Source organism: Furipterus horrens, unplaced genomic scaffold (genome assembly GCF_987537825.1).
Source record: "Furipterus horrens unplaced genomic scaffold, mFurHor1.1.pri manual_scaffold_5, whole genome shotgun sequence".
Lineage (NCBI taxonomy): Eukaryota > Metazoa > Chordata > Mammalia > Chiroptera > Furipteridae > Furipterus > Furipterus horrens.
Genome location: NW_028327175.1, coordinates 88,875,267 through 88,891,188, shown reverse-complemented (window position 1 = coordinate 88,891,188; position 15,922 = coordinate 88,875,267). Strand labels below are relative to the sequence as shown.

The following is a 15,922-nucleotide window of genomic DNA, read 5'->3' as shown; positions in this document are numbered from 1 at the left end:
GCTATAACTTTCAACTAACTCTACCATGGTAATGACCAGATACTCATTCTAGGTAAATAAGAGTATATAATTATTCTGAAATTAAATTATTGTAAAACCACATATGTAGTCATTATGTTTTGTGTTTCATTGTGTTATGTAGTTATGAGATTACACATGTATAATCTCATTGTTTGATGAGTATTGCATCAATATGTTTCATGTGACATGGAATCAAATGGTTCCATCATTTTAAACTTGGAAGGAATGACTTTAGAGATGATCCAGTCCAATGCCATCATTATACAAATGAGGAAAATGAAGCCAAGAGAAGTTAAATAATTCATTCAGTCATATTGTCCATTAATTCTGTAGCTGAGACCTCTGGCATACTCTGATCATTTTAATTAATCCAACAATAGTATGCTTTATAAATTGGTTTATTAGTTCAGATAACTTTAGCAGAAAATAACTGAAAATAGAATTGAAAATGGTTTAAACAATAAGAAAATCTATTATCTTGTATAACCTGGAACATGAAGGTATAGTGATTCCAGGGTTAGTTAATTCTATGGTTCTATCCTATAATCAAAGGCCTGGATTTATTTCCATCTCTCAGTTCTCCCATCCTTACTGTATTAGATTGTCCTTATGCTAACTCCCCTTTTAGTTTTGAGGCAGCTGTAGCAGTACCAGGTAACATATGTTGGACACCTCAAGATCCAGAAAATAAATAGTAAGAGACAGTTCCTAAGGGTCATTTTGTATGATTAAAGACCATTTCCCAGAAACGCCTTCAGAAGACTTGACCCACATTTCTCTTTGACCAGAACTGTATCCAGTGCTCATGTAATAGGACCACCTTAAGGGACTTAGGTTAACCAGGACACTGTAGGGAAAGATGTGTCCAGCTTCCCCTAAAGCCATTCTTAAGAAGGTGTCTACCTGGAGGAATTAGGAGATAAGGATAAGAAGAAAAGAGAGAGGAATAATTGGAAGGCAACCAGTAGTGTCTGTTATAACTAGCACATGTTCCTGGATATAAATCAAAGTTAGCTATGAACAGTATGGAGAAGATGAGTATTCGTGGTCTAATTTAAAAATCCTTGATCAAGCAAAGAACTATTTTATAAAAATGAAAAGTTAGTTACATATCTTTAATGTCAATCCAAATTATCATGTACAGGATTTATTTAAACAGTACAACTAAAAAGGCACAATTTCTTCAATTAGGTAATATTTACATTTAAATAAACTTTGGTTTGTTTGTTTTCCTTAATCATAGTATTCTTGGAAATTATCAACCTTATTAAGTAGGTACTATTAATACCATCTTTATAGATGAGAAAACTGAGTCTCCCAGAAATTGGCATTTGTGATTCTCAAAGTCTGGTCTCTAGATCAGCAGTATTATCATCACCTAGAAACTTACTAAAATATCAGATTATTAGGTCTATCTCAGACTGACTTAAAACCTTTGGGAATGGGACACAGAAATGTGTATTTTCAACAAGACTTATAGGTGATTCTGATGCACTAGAAAATGTGAGAACTGTGGCCCTAGACAAAGAGCATCAAGCCAGGATTTGAACACAGGCTATCTTACCCTCAGAGTCTGTTCATTTAGCCAGTATGCTGAACCAGCTGCATTATGCTTTAGCTTACTTGTTAGGATGTTTAATTAGCACATTTAACCAGTTTACTGGCTCCCAATAAAAATAGGGTTGCTAAATAAAACAAATTTAGAAAAATGTACTCTACTTCTCTTTGTTTAAAAAATATTGAATTTGGTACAAAATCAGACTAAGATAGAGGAAAACAATACAATTTTCTGTATCCATATTTCACTATTGACTCTGCTGCCATCATAAACATGATCCATATTAATTATTAAAAATGTGGTGAATTGTAGTAACCACTTTGGCCACAGTATGATCTAGTTGCTCTGGCCTCATTAGGACATGGAATTAAGTGGTGCAGAGGATCAAGTTAAGTGAACTAGACCCTGGGTTTCAATTTACAAAAGGCCTTCTTTTGATAATTCTACATCGAAATGATCCAATGCAGAATTAGATGAAAGAGATGAATCATGAGATGGCTGAGGGTTACTTGAATAGATATTTTTATAATGATTACAGGCACACAACACCACATTCTTGAAATTATATTGCCTTGTGTTACAAAGAGCTTATTCTTCCCATATTGGCATCTTGATAGAATGTGGGTGGGCTGAATAGCTCCCAGGGCATTAGCAAAGCAACGACATAAAATCATTGTTTTACTTTTTGTGGCTCCTCTGGATAGCTTGAGGGAAATTATTTGACTACTCTACAAATGATGGGTAACTATGAATTCCAGAGAAATGAGTCAAGGGATTGCATGACATCACAAACTAAGAAAGGACAGAGTTTGGGTCCTATTTCATGCAATCAGGACCTCACAGTCTATTTTCTTTATGTTTTGCAGATGTCTCCTCTGTGAGCAACATAATTATTTTTACCAAGGTTACTTGCATCTTACTTTTTTCCTTCTCTTTCCTTCTATTTTCACACAAAATAGTGAGAAGTAAACACTTTTTAAAAATAGTTAATATTACATGGATATAATAACAAAATAGCTAATTGAGAATTTAGGTGTGTGCACAAGCAAACCATTTAAATTTTATTTCATTGCCTATCATCTACTTATCTGAAAACCAAACTGATGTCTGCTCAGGGTGATTAGCCACAAAATAACATTGAAAAGACAAGAGCACCGTCACCCAACACCCTGACTGACTCCGGATGTGCCTGTGTGCCTAGATCTAGAGAGCTGGTTGTTGAGAACCAGATGGGCACAGCAGAGTCTACTTTATATCCTTCATTACTGCCTGCCCTTAGTTGGCAAATTCCTTTCACCCAGAACAAATGCATGAGGTCTGAGTTGCTCCAGGGCCACAGCTGAAATGGTTAACTCCAAGAGTTTGTACTTTCATAAGAATCTCACCTTCAGGTGGTTAAGGTATCTGGATATTTGAGAGACAAGGGCAGGCTGTTTCATTTTCTCAGGATAACTGGAGGGAAATTATATGAATACCTTAAACTAGTAACTGTGAATTCTCAAGCAATGTGCCCAGGATTGCTTTTCAAGTGAAATGATTTGTGAAGTCAGTGTCATTACAGGATAATGATGAGCACTAATCGCCTTTGCTGAAAATGGAGAACACCAGGCACTTACCTGTGATAGTTAAGGTTCTTCAATATTTTTTCTAGATGTTCATTGGAATTCATTAGAATGAATTAAGTAAGTTCAACAAGATTGGTGTGATGGTTAATTTTATGTGTCAACTTAACTGAGCCACAGGGTGCTCAGATATATGATTATACATTATTCTGGGTGTGCCTGGGAGGGTATTTCCAGATAAGATTAACATTTGAATCCATAAAGAAGATCACCATCACCAAAATGAGTGGGCATCACCTAATCCATTGAGAAACTGAATAAAACCAAAGGTACAAAATAAAAGAGAGATAATTCTTTCTCTGCTTGACTGTTTGAGCTCCTTTTTTTCTTGACCTCAGTCTGGGGAGTATACCCAAGGCTGTCCTGATCCTCAGGACTTCAGTCTTCCCTGGGTCTCCTCCAGCTTCCAGATAGCAGATTGTGGAATTTCCCAGCCTTCCTAATTGAGCAGTTTCTTATAACAATTATATAAGTTATGTTTCTCTGGAATACACTGACTAATATAATGGAGTATTTATTATATACAATAGTTCCAATTTTTAATTTTGTAGTTTACTGATAAATATATCCTTTTTAATTATAGACGACTTTATTGTGTTTTTTTCTTAATACAAAATAGGACAGATTAAGGGTATAAAATCTAAAGTTGCCTAAATTAAGACAAAAAGATTAGAGTAAAAATGACTCATAATTTCACTGTCCAGAGATGACTATAATTAATACAATGCTTTTAAACTCATATTGATGCACGTACATCTTTAATGTAAATAAAACTTTGCCTAGATGCTGATTTAGAGGTAATTACATATACCTCTATATTTTGTCTTATCTTAACATTCCAAAGGTTTGAGGCATAAGACAAGCAAGACATTTCCAAGTCTGGGGTGGCAGCTATGACCCCACTTTAAAGTGGCTCTATTTATATTATTTTTAACACCTTGTAGCCAGCACCCAGTTCAAGAAATAAAACATTACAAGTATCCAAGAAGCCCCCTCATGCCCATTCCCATTACTGCCCCTCCAAGAGTAATCTCCAACCTAGTTTATAACATTCTGAATTACTTCTATGTGTTTCTGTATTCTGTATAATTGGAATCATGATGTATGTACTCATATGTACCCGACTTTTTGCTCAATATTCTTTATTGAAGTATAACTGACTTATATAATACTAGTTTCAGGTGTACAGCATAGTAATTTAAAGTGATCACCTTGATAAGTCTAGCTAAATTCTGTCACCATACAAAGGTATTACAGCATCAATAACTATATTCTCTATGCTGCTTGTTACTTCCCTGTGATTTATTATTTTATAACTGGAAGATGGTACACCTCAATCTCTTCCATCTATTTCTCCCATCCACCCAAATCCCACCCCTCTGGCAACCACTAGTTTGTTCTCTGTTTTCATTCATCTGTTTGTTTTGTTTATTTGTGTGTTTTGTTCTCTAGATTCCACATATAAGTGAAATTATATGGTATTGGTCTTTCTCTGTCTGACATATCATTTAACGTAATACCCTACAGGTCTCTCCATGTTGTCACAAATGGCAAGATTTCATTCTTTTATGGCCAAGTAACATTCCTTTGTGTGTGTGTGTGTATGCATGCATGTGTGTGTGTTTGTGTGTTTATATATAAGCTATATCTCACATATTGCTTATCCATTCATTTATCGATGGATACTTAGGCATCTATATATTAGCTATTATAAATAAGGGTGCATGTGTCTTTGAATTAGTGTTTTTCTTTTCTTTGGATAAATACCCAGAAGTAAGGCTACTGGGTCAAATGGTAGTTCTATTTTTTTGTTGTTGTTGTTGTTGTTTCTTTCTTTTTTTTTTATTTTGGTTTTTCAATTACAGTTGTCCCCTTTTCCCCTAATTTCTCTCCCCCACCCAACCCACCCCCTCTCCCGCAATCATATGGTAGTTCTATTTTTAATTGCTTGAGAAATCTTCATACTGTTTTCCATAGTGGAAAACATTATTTTACATTCCCAACAACTATGTATAAAGGTTCTTTTTTCTCCTCATCCTTGCCATCACTTGTTCTCTTGGTTTTTTTTATAACAGCAATTCTAACAGGTGTGAGGTTGTACAGTGTTCCCTCACTTATCATGGGTATTATGTTCTAGACACCACCACCCCCCCGCAAAGTAGAACCTTACATTTATTCTACACTCTTAAACCTATGTAACTTTAACAATATACATATACAAAACCGCAAAATCCCACAATATAGCGAGAAATCCGCAATAAATAATTAAACATAATAGTTTTAAAAATTCCACAATACAGTGAGGTCACAATAAGTGAACCACAATATAGAGAAGGATTACTGTATCTCATTATGGTTTTGATTTGTATTTTCCCAATGATTAATGATGCTGAACACCTTTGTATCTGCTTGTTGACCATCTGTATGTCCTCTTTGGAGAAATGTCTCTTCAGGTCCTCTACCCACTTTTTAAGCAGATTGTTTTGTTTTTGTTATTTAGTTTCATAAGTTCTTTATGTATTTTAAATATTTAATACATACATAAATAAATAAATAAATATTGACACCCCCCCCCCGGATCAGATAATTCATTTGCAAATATCCTCTCCCATTTGGTAGTTTACATCTTTGTTCTGTTGATAGGTTACTTTCTGTGCATAGCCTTTTTTATTTTTTATTTTTTAGTTTGATGCAGTCCTATTTGTTTATTTTTGCTTTCATTGCCTTTGTTGAGGAGGCATGTCAAAAAAAGTTCTAAGACCAGTTTCAAAATACTTGCTGCCAATATTTTCTCCTAGGATTTTTATGGTTTCAGGTTTACAGTGAAACATTTAATGCATTTTGAATTCTGTCATATATGGTATATGATAATGGTATAGTTTTATTCTTTTGCATATAGCTGTCCAACTTTCCCAGCACCATTTATTGAAGAGACTGTCTTTGCCCCATTGAATATTCTTTATTCTTGCCTACTTGTTGTAGATGAACTGATTTTATATGCGTAGATTGATTTTTGAACTCTCTATTCTGTTTCAATGATCTATGTGTCTGTTTTCTTGCCAGTACTATACTGTTTTGATTACTATGGCTTTCTAGTAAACGTTGAAATCACGAAGTGCATTACTTCTGCTTTGTTCTTCTTTCTCAATATTGCTTTAGCTATAGTGTCCTTTGTGGTTCCATACAAATTTTAGAGTTATTTGTTCTAGTTCTATAAAATAAGCTATTGGTATTTTGAAAGGGATAACATTGAGTCTGTGTATTGCTTTGGACATTATACTCATTCTGACAATATTAATTGTTTTAATACATGAGCACAAAACATCATTTCCTTTATTTGTGTTTTCAATTTCTGTCATCAATGTCTTATAATATTTAGTGCACAGGTCTTTCATGTCCTTGTTTAAATTTATTCCTAGGTAGAATATTCATTTTCATGCAATTATAAATGAGATATTTTTAAATTCTCTTTCTGATATTTTATTATTAGTGTATAGAAATTCAACAGATTTCTGTATATTAAGATTGTATCCTGCAACTTTACTGAATTTATTTATTGGTTCTAGTAATTTTTTGGTGGAGTCTTTAAGGTTTTTCTGTGTATAATATTATAACCTCTGCAAATAATGTCAGTTTTCAATTCTTTTTTTCAAACTGAAAAGCCTTTCTTCTTCCTGCCTACTATGGCTAGGACTTCCAATACTATGAGGAATAAAAGTGGTAACATTGGGCATCCTTGTCTTGTTCTGGATCTTAGCTTCATATACTCTTGAGTATAATGTTAGCTATGCATTTGTCATATATGGCCTCTGTTATGTTGAGAGTGTCCCTTTTATACTCACTTTGTTGACAGTTTTTATTATAAATGGATGTTAAATTTTCAAATGCTTTTGCATTCATCTGTTGAGATGATCATATAATTTCTATCCCTTGTTTGGTTTATGTTTCATGTTGCTAATTTGCAAATGGTATACACCATCCTTGCATCCCTGAAATAAGTCCCACTTGATCACGATGTATGATTATTTCAATGTATTGTTGAATTCTACAGTATGTTCTGAGGATTTTGCATTTATGTTCATGAGGAATATTGTCCCATAATCTTCTTTTCTTTTTTTGCAGTGTCTTTGTCCAGTTTCAATATCAGAGTAAAGCTGTCCTCGTAGAATGAGTATAGAAGTGTTTTTTCTTCATTTTTTATGAAATAATTTGAGAAGAATAAGTATTAACTCTTTTTCACATGTTTGATAGAAGTTATCTCTGCAGCTGTCTGGATCTTGACTTTTGCTTTTTGGGGATTATTTTTATTACTGGTTTATTTTCATTACAGTTTGGCGAGATTGTATGTTTCTAGGATTTATGGATTTCTTCTAGATTTTCCAGTTTGTTGACATGTAATTGTTCCTCTTATAATCCTTTGTATTTCTGTGGTATCAGTTGTCACTCTCTCTTTTTTTATTTCTCATTTTATTTATTTGAGCCCTCTTTTTTTCTTAATGAGTCTGGCTAAAAGTTTTAACTTTTCAGAGAACCATCTCTTTAGTTCCATTGACCTTTTCTAATTTTTTAAATTCATATTTCATTTTATCTCCTTAGATCTTTATAACTTTGGGCTTCATTTGTTCTTCATTTCTTGTTCTTTTAGATGTAAGTTTAGATTGTTTACTTGAGATTTTTTTTGTTTCTGGAAGTAGGCCTGTATCACTAGGAGCTTCCCCTCATAGATCATAGGTCTGCTTTTATGGTGTCCCAAAGATTTTTGGGACACTGTATTTTCATTTTCATATGTTTCAAGGTATTTTTTACTTTGTCTTTGATTTCTTCATTGACATATTGATTACTTAATAGCATTATGTTTAGTCTCCACATGTTTGTGTTTTTTCTACTTTTCTTACATTTGATTTCTAGTATAAACTGTTGTGGTCAGAAAAAAGATACTTGATATAATTTCAGTCTTCCTAAATTTACTGAGACTTTTTCTGTGGCCTAACATGTGACTTATCATAAAGAATATTTTATATGCCCTTGAAAAGAATGTTTATTCTGCTGCTTTCGGATGGAATGTTCTGTAAGTATCAATTAAGTTTATTTGGTAGGTAGTCAAAAGTAGGTTTACAATTGTAAGTATGCAAAACATAGAGTTTATTATATTTTATTATTCTTTATTAATTATTGCATTATTTTCCATATAAACCATTGTAAACCTACTTTTGCCCATCCTTGTACTATATAACAGTGTTCTTCAGTTTATAGTCACTTAAATTTGAAGACATTCCAAAGCTTTACATTTTTATTCACCCTATTTTATATTTTTGATGACATATTTACAACCTATTACTTTATGTATTCCTTAACTAGTTATTATATTTTTTATTGATTTTACTACTTTTATCTCTTATATACTTGTTTTATAAGTGAATGATTTTTGTTATTTACCTTTTCCATAGTAGTTTTTACTTTTATATGTTCTCTTATTATTAATTAATGATTTTTCTTTTCAGCTTACAGAAATCCCATTAACATTTCTTGAAAGGCTGGTCAGTGATGATGATCTCCTTTAACTTTTGCTTATCAAGGAAACTCTTAGTTTTTTCTTCATCTCTGAAAGATAGCCTTGACAGGTATAAAATTCTTAGCTGGTAATTTCTTTTCCCTCTCAGCACTTGAATAAGTTATAACACTCTCTTCTAGCCTGTAAAGTTTCTGCAGAAAAATCTGTTCACAGTCATATGGGGTTTTCTTTGTATGTAATAAGTTGTTTTTCTCTTGTTTTTAAGAGTCTCTATTTGTCCTTAACTTTTATCATTTTATTATAATGTGTCCTGGCTTGGTGTATTTCTCTTTTTCTTTCATCTTATCTGGGACTCTTTGGGCTTTCTGGATCTGGATGTCTGTGTTCTTCTCAGCATGAGGGAAGTTTCCAGCCATTATATCTTCAAAAAGTTGTTTTGGCCCTTTCTCTGTCCTTCTGAGATCTCTATAATGCAAATGTTACTCTGCTTGATGTTGTCTCAGAGGTGCCTTAAGGTATCCTCACTTTTTAAAATTATGTTTTCATTTCGCTGTTAAGTGTGATGTTAATTGTTTTGTCTTTCATCTCTCTGAGTCATGCTTCTACTTTATCTCTTCTGCTGTTGATCTCCTCTAGTGTAATCTTCAGTCCAGTTATAACTTCTGTTTAGTTCTTTCTTATATTTTCTCTAATGTTAATGTTTTCACTGTGTCCATCTATTTTTCTCCCAAAATCAGTGAGCAGCATTATGACCATTATTTTGAATTCATTATCAGATAGAAAACTTATCTCCATATCCTTAAGGTCTTTTTGTAGGGTTTCATCTATTCTCTCATTTGGAACATTCAACACTCCCTCCTTGTACACAGGGGACATGTTCCAAGCCTGCCAATAGATGCCTTAAACCACAGGTAGTACCAAATCCTATATATACTATATTTTTTTTTTGTATATCTTATTGATTATGCTATTACAGTTGTCCCAACTTCTTTTACTTTTGATCCCCTCCACACATTTACTGCCCCCAACTCTCCAGCAATCCCACCCCCTTAGTTCATGTCCATGGTTCATGCATGTAAGTTCTTTGGTTTCGCTCTTTCCTATACTATTCTTAACATTCCCCCTGTCTATTTTGTACCAACCAATTATGCTTCTTGATCCTTGCACCATTTCCCCATTTCTCCCCTCTTCCCCCTCCCAGCTGTTAACCCTCTAAATGATCACTACATCTATTATTCTGTTCCTTTTCTGGTTGTTTGGTTAGTTTGTTTTTGTTTTTATTTTTTAGATTCTGTTATTGATAGTTGTGAGTTTGTTGTCATTTTATTGTTCATAGTTTTGATATCCTTTTTCTTAAATAAGTCCCTTTAACATTTCATATAATAATGGCTTGGTGATGATGAACTCCTTTAGCTTTGCCTTGTCTGGAAAGCACTTTATCTGCCCTTCCGTTATAAATGATAGCTTTGCTGGATAGAGAAATCTTGGTTGTAGGTTTTTGCTTTTCATCACTTTGAATACTTCTTTCCAGTCCCTTCTTGCCTTCAAAGTTTCTTTGAGAAATCAGCTGATAATCTTATGGTCTCCCCTTTGTAGATAACTCTCTTCTTTTCTCTTGATGCTTTTAAGATTCTCTCTTTATCCTTAACCTTTGACATTTTAATTATGATGTGACCTTGTGTGGTCTTCTTTGGGTCTAGCTTGTTTGGGACTCCCTGTGTTCCCTGGACTTGTATGTCTATTTCCTTTGACAAATTAAGGAAGTTTTCCGTCATTATTTTTTCACATAAATTTTCAATTTCTTGCTCTTCCTCTTCTCTTTCTGACACCCCACCACCACCATGATTCAGATGTTGGCACATTTAAAGTTGTCCCAGAGGTTCATAAGCCTCTCCTTGTTGTTTTCAATTCTTGTTTCCCCCTTCTGTACTGGCTGACTGTTTATTTCTTCCTTATGTTTCAATTAATTGATCTAAACACTGGTTTCCTTCCCTTCACCACTGGTTCTGTGTGTGGGTTTTCCTTCATTTCACTTAGTATAGTCTTCATTTCTTTCCTGTCATAATCTTGTCTGTCAAGTCTGTGAGCATCCTTATCATCAGTGTTTTGAACTCTTCATATGTTAGGTTGGCTATTTCCTCATTGCTTAGTTCTCCCACTGGAACCTTGATCTGCTCTCTCTTTTGGGCCATACTTCTCTGTCTCCTCATCTTGAAAGCCTCCTATGTTTGCCTCTGTGTCTTGGGTAGGGCTGTCGCACCTGTTATATTGTAAGGGGTGGAGCCAAAGGCATTCATCAGTGCGAGGGTGACCTGTTTCCCCACATTGTGGTGCTGTATGTGGGGGAGGGGTCTGAGAGGGAATAATGCTGCCTGCTCAGCACTCACCCCTTTTCCACTAAACACACAAACCCTGCTGAGGGACTGACAGCTCCCTCCACCACCTCACCCCTTACTGGTGTTCATAATCAGAAGCAATGAGACTTTATTTTCCCCTGACTACAGAACTATGGGCCACCCAGTCTGGTCCTGGGCTGTGATAGTTCCTCAGGTTTCCTTCCTGACTTCCTTAATGTGTGACTACACTTTCCACCAGCCAGTCCCAGCCACTGTGCTGCCACCGCTGTCAGCACTGCTGCTGGTGGTACAGGTGCCACTGCCACCAGTGCCACAGTGGCCATTGCCCTGGTTCCAGCAGTTGCATCACCAGTGCGCCACCCTGCTTCTTCCCCTCCCCGACTCTGCCCCTCCTACCTGTCTGGATGAGTGTTTCTTCTTTATTTCTTAGTTGGACTTCTCTTCGGTTAGACTTTCTGGAACTTCTGATTGATTTTTATAGTTTTTAAGGTAGCTGTATTCCTTCTTAGTTGTGAAGGGAGATGCAGCATATCTACCTATGCCTTTATCTTGGCTGGAAGTCCAGCAAGAATCTACTATATTTTTCTATATATCCATAAACTTCACAACTTTTCTTTGGCGTATCTTGCGTTTTGGGCCATTATTAAGTAAGATTTGTGTTACTCAAACATGAGATACTGCAACAATCAATCTGGTTAATAAGACAGTTACTAAGTGACTTACAGGTAGGTAGCATATACAGCATGGATACTGTGGACAGAAGGATGTCTCATGTCCCAGGAGGCATGAAGCAGAATAGTACATGTTTTCATCATGCTACTACAAAGGGCAAGTAATTTAAAACACGACTTGTTCATTTCTAGACTTTTCCATTTAATGTTTTTGGACCATCGTTATCTCTAGGTAACTGAAACTATAGAAAACTAAACTGTGGATGAGAACAATTGTATTGCTCTATCTTCTCTCTCTCTCTCTCTCTCTCTCTCTCTCTCTCTCTCTCTCTCTCTCTCTCTCTCTCTTTTTTAGTCTCTGTTTTTGTTTCTGTGTATTAGATGGAACAGCTCTTTCTCAATCTTGAAAAAGTGACCTTGTGCCAATGATAATTTTTCTCATTAACCCTGGCCTTAACTCGTGGTTGACGCTCAAATCTTAATGATTATCTTCTCTGCCTCAGTTATTTTGGTAACTGTTGAGATGTGTCAGTATTCCAAGGAGAGGCATCTCATTTAGCACCTAGTTTTAGGCTGATTGGAAGCCAGAACTTCAGGAAGCAGCTTTTATAGTAAAATATACAAATTTATACAGTCCTGCTGGGCTACAATTATTATCCCTGCTGGTCTCTGGGCCAGGATATTTGGATATTTCCACTGGGTGACAGTTGCTAAAATCTGGACTCCACATTATTGTTTATGCTCCTTTCTAGGAAGTCTCATGAAGCTTTAGCAAACCCAAGGGGGTGCAAAATGATGGTGTTTCCCTGATTTTGTTCCCTGGGAGTACCCCTGTGGCCTCTAGGTATGTCCCTGAGGCTGAAGTTCCAGGCTAAGTAAACAGTCCTTTTTCATTGGAAGACTGGGGTTGTGTTTCAGTCTGCTGTTTTTGCAATCTTCTGGTGGTGGTCCTGCCAAGAACCATCTTTTATTCCTGTTATAGTCCTGTGGAGCTCAGTTATACCAGCACTCTTGGCCACCAAGGTTAAGCCATCAAGGGGTATCCCCTGTATGGATTGTGTGTGGCCAAGGGCTGCATCAGTGCAATTAGAGAATGCCTTGTCTGTGTGCACATTGGCTTTCAGCTGTGGGTGAGAGAATGCCGCTCCCACTCACCTGTTTCAGCCAGTGGGTAGGAGGGTGGAAAGACGGGGTGAAGGTATTTGTAACTACTCACACTTGCAGACTTTAGCTAGGGAGTGGGAGAATGCTGTGACCCTTAGTGCTCTCTGGCCCCATGGGAAGGCAGGGGAGTCGGGTAGAATGTTGGAATGTTACTACCACCCACACTCAGGTTTCAGAAAGGCAGTGAAACAGTGCTCAGACCTCTCATTCCTGCTTCTCTTAGCAGGGAGGCAGGAGAGTTGCCACCCAGCTCACCCACTTGTACTAGCAGAGCTAGGTGGGGAGATTTGCTCAATACTTTGTGAAATTTTCCATGTTTTCTTGTTAGGTTGATTTATCTATTTTTACTACTATATAGAATTCCATTATTTTATCTACTATTTTTACTTTTTATTGCTATATAAGGCAATATATTTTATTACTATATAGGATTTGCTTTTATTGCTATATAGGGTTACATCACCATATCTAGTGCTTTTAATTGATTGTTTAACTTAATGACAGTATTCCTATAGCAGTAAATATTCAATAAATTTATTTTACAGCACTTACTATGTTTAATTCCCTGTATTAGTTATTCATTTAAAACATTATCTTAAATACTAAATATTTTTATCACTATATGAACAGGCCATTCATTTTGTTTTTAATGACTTTTAACTATTATGAGAAAAGTGTCTGGTTCCATATATAGAATCATAGGAAGGAATGTGTGCTTCAGTGAAAATTATTCGTTTCTAGAGTCTAAAGTTTACCACTCAGGGTTATCTGATTCTGGATTCTACTGGAGCAAATTCACAATTGTTGCAACAAGTTATAAATGTGCTGCACCAAATAAAAATAATTCTTCTTTATAGACATGCAAATTCTGTCTTGTAGATAAGAACTGACTTTCCTCTCTACACCTCCAAAAAAGTTTTACTTTCCATTTGCACATGTATTTCAATATCCCTGAACTACAAATGTTTCTGTTGCTAAGTTTCTTTTCTAAGCCAATTATAACATTTTCCCTGCTCCTTATTAATTAATGAAATTAAAAGTTTAATATACAGTCTTTGTTGTTGCTTTTTTCCCAGACAGGAAAGAGGCGTTTAGTTTTCTGGAAAGGGAGGGGTGCAGGTCAGGGTGGGAGCATGAGGGTCAAGGCAAGGAAATGTCCTCTAACTTCTGGTCCAGTGTATTGAGGTCATCCAGGTAGCGGGTTGGAGTGAGGATGTGTGAGAAGCCAATGAGCACCTCCCACTGGCCTTGTCAGTGGTCAGTCTCTTGCTCTCACAGAATATCTTCAGAAGCTCTGTGACGTCCTTGGACACGTCCGTGATGTGCATGTGCCGCAGCTCCACCCACAGGTCATGACCCTCATCAAGTAACTGCATGGCCTTCTCACGGGCCTCACTCAGCCCTCAGCCTCATACCTATATGTGTCTTGCTCGATGTCCAGCAGATCATACGCCATGGCCTGGAACGTGAGCTCATGCAGCAGTGGGGACACGAGGTCGGCTGCCCGGTCCATGATCAGCAGCTGTGAGTGGGTTTTCTCAGCGCCCTCGCCCAGACTGGAGTGCCTGCCTCGAAGGCATTCGGCTTGGCCAGGCCCGCGGGAGCCAGCTGGGCCGTGTCCTCTGGGCCCTTGTGGTAGCAGATGGCCGGGGATTCCTGCAGTGCGGCACAAAGCGCGGCACAAAGCGCGGCACAAAGCGTGGCACAAAGCGTGGCGATCTGCTGAGCCAGAGCCTCAAGCTGCCTTGTCCGCTCACTCACCCGGAAGGCACAGTAGAGGGCTGTAGGTGCTGCGGGTGGCATCCAGGGAGCACACCTGGGCCTCAGAGGGGAGGAAGGCAAAATGAATCTCTTTCAGCGTCTTCGCCGCCTTTGCCAGATGGAAGCGGCCCTGCTCGCTGAACAGAGGCTCAGGGCAGGTGTCTGTGAAGAAGACGCGTGCTGCTGTGTAGGTGAAGGTTGGGGTCCCGCGGAAGTCTGCGATCAGGGCCTGCACTGACTTCTCCGTGGGGCTCAACAAACAAATGGCCTCCAGGCTGGGGACAGGCTCTCGCCGCTTGTCGACATCCTCAACGATGGGGATGCCCTCCTCCGGGATGTCTGACATCTTGCAGCAGGATGACAGGATGCACATGCTTGGATGGTCCACGAAGAGCACCTTCACTCCCCGTCCTTGTTGACACTCCGAATGACTCCGCTCAGAAATGTTTCCCCCACCACCGCCTTCAGCCCCGAGGGCGCCATCTTCCCCAACGGGCGCTGCCGCCGCTTCCGGGTCCATATATGTTCATTTTTATGTCTCTATGACAGTGATGATTTAATCTTTTTCTGAAAATTCTCTTTGCACAGAATTTTACAGTTTTCTTCCATATCGAATAAATGAAGCAATGCTATACAAATGCCCAAATTTCCTTTTTTAATTCTAAAAATAAGTAACTGCCCAAAGATGAGTCACAGTTGATCTGTTTAAGCTTGCTGGCTTACATGTTTTTCCTCTTTCATGGTCTATCGTGGTTGGTTGAAATTGATTGAAATATCTTTCACCTATTGTCTGCAGAATTCAAACAAGCCACACACTGAATTGTTCACTTCTGACATTTCACACATTCTTTCTTATTTGGTGCACATTCCACTTCACATCATTGTATATTGATTATTCACTGCATCAGGAATTCAATCTTAGATTCTCTCAGCCGGTTCGCATCACTCTGGATGGGATTTCCTTATTCTCTGTGGTTTCCCTCTGATGAGACCCATTCCAGTCATTGTAAATTAATGATGTCCTTCTCCTCATGTTTAATTCTCTTTTTTATCTGCCTCAGCACAGAGCTGGGCACATAGTAATCATTCAACATTTATTTACAATTGTTTAAGTAAACAAATGTCAATATTGTTACCAATCTGTTTTCTTGAAACTAAAATTATTAGATATAGTTGTGTAATAATTTCAAGAATACAGCAATTGAGCTCTTTAGGGGTTCTAAATATAAATTTGTCAGTGTTCAGCAGAAATAAAG

General features: G+C 37.1%; 1 pseudogene; it reads right to left on the bottom strand.

Moving 5' to 3' along the window:
* Positions 1-14,065: 14,065 nt before the first annotated feature.
* LOC150008911 (syntaxin-binding protein 2 pseudogene) lies at positions 14,066-15,149 on the bottom strand (annotated as a pseudogene).
* Positions 15,150-15,922: the final 773 nt, after the last annotated feature.